Here is a 1,355-nt window from a genome sequence, read left to right on the forward strand (position 1 = left end):
GGGGCATAGAGGAGGTGGAAAATAATGTGTTTTTTTTTACCTTAAACCGCATAAACACATTGCATTACACCAAATACACAACATAATGTTATTTTTAGCAACGTCATATGACCCCTTTAACAAATAATAACTTCTTATTCTGGACAATTGTCAGAAATTGATATACTGATATTTTTTCAAAAAGATCCTCTACACATGTTGTCAAAATGGTAAAATGCTCAACATTTTCCAGAAAAAGTTGTATGTATCTTGCCTTCGAATTGATGTGCCATAACCCTATGTCCTTCACTCTGAACATCCCAGTTTGGTGTATTGCAGAAATCTAAAAAGGAATATTTCATTTGTGTTAGTACAATTACATGTTTAATGAATATTCTGTACTGGCTATCAGATACAGCTTTTACATGGCTAGTAGATGGCATTCAGATTATGCCTTTGCAGTGGAAAATTGTATGCCATTCAAACTAATAAACAAACAAACAAACAAACAATACCTAAATGTTGTGGCCTTATTGAATGGGTGCTATCGGTATGGATAGCTGCTCTGTAGCCCCCTGGCATGTTTGGATCATTGAGATGTTAATAAATTACAGGGCTGCAATCATTTTTGATATATGGTGTATTGTGTAAAACTGCTTATCTTCTTTATTATTTATACTTACCACAAAATCCAGCTCTTGGCAAGCTGTCAAGACCCCCACATGTCTGTGATGGCTCAGGTGCTAAAAAAAAAGGAAAAGAGATTCATATCATTGTAACAATACCGTTGTTATAAACCAATGACAACAATATTAATTGTTTACTGTAAAAAAGTATTTTGGTGTGGCCACACAATTAAAGTACAATTAAGTACAATTAAATTTTCTTGTACTTTCGGATGAGTTCCTTCTTCTTGGTGGAGAGGGCAGGGTTGGTATTTTTGCTGGTGGCCTGGTGTTGATATTACCTAAAACAATTTTATTAAATTTAAGTTTTTATCATTTAATTACTTTATAAACCAAACAAGAAATGTGAATTCATATACATACTGTCTTCAATATCTGTGATATCACTATCTGACTCTAAAAGGTGTAAAGGTGGTCTCTTCAGCCTGGTTGGCCTTTTCTCAGTGATGGAGGAGTCTGAGAGTTCAGGACACGAGGTGATTTGAGCTTTTCTCATGAGCTTTTGGGCTGTCATGTAGTCAACTAAAGAAAAAAATTATGGGCTGGTAGTCAACTAAAGAAATAATTTAAAATAATTAAGAAATCATTTTTTAGATGGCATGAAAGGTAAAACAATGTATCATAAAGTATCCACCTTATTTTACCCGTAAGAGCTGTCGTGGCCATTTGTAAATTTAATGTGTCTGGCTT

The 1,355-nt window shown here is 34.1% G+C and overlaps 1 long non-coding RNA gene across 1 annotated transcript; it reads right to left on the bottom strand.

The window, feature by feature from the left end:
- Positions 1-521: 521 nt before the first annotated feature.
- LOC107715680 (uncharacterized) lies at positions 522-891 on the bottom strand. The gene is made up of 3 exons (XR_001637134.1): positions 872-891; positions 663-722; positions 522-554 (listed from the first exon to the last, which is right to left on the bottom strand). It is a non-coding gene; the product is annotated as an uncharacterized LOC107715680 (long non-coding RNA).
- Positions 892-1,355: the final 464 nt, after the last annotated feature.

The sequence above is a fragment of the Sinocyclocheilus rhinocerous genome, unplaced genomic scaffold (genome assembly GCF_001515625.1).
Source record: "Sinocyclocheilus rhinocerous isolate Xijiao unplaced genomic scaffold, SAMN03320098_v1.1 scaffold630, whole genome shotgun sequence".
Classification (NCBI taxonomy): Eukaryota; Metazoa; Chordata; class Actinopteri; order Cypriniformes; family Cyprinidae; genus Sinocyclocheilus; species Sinocyclocheilus rhinocerous.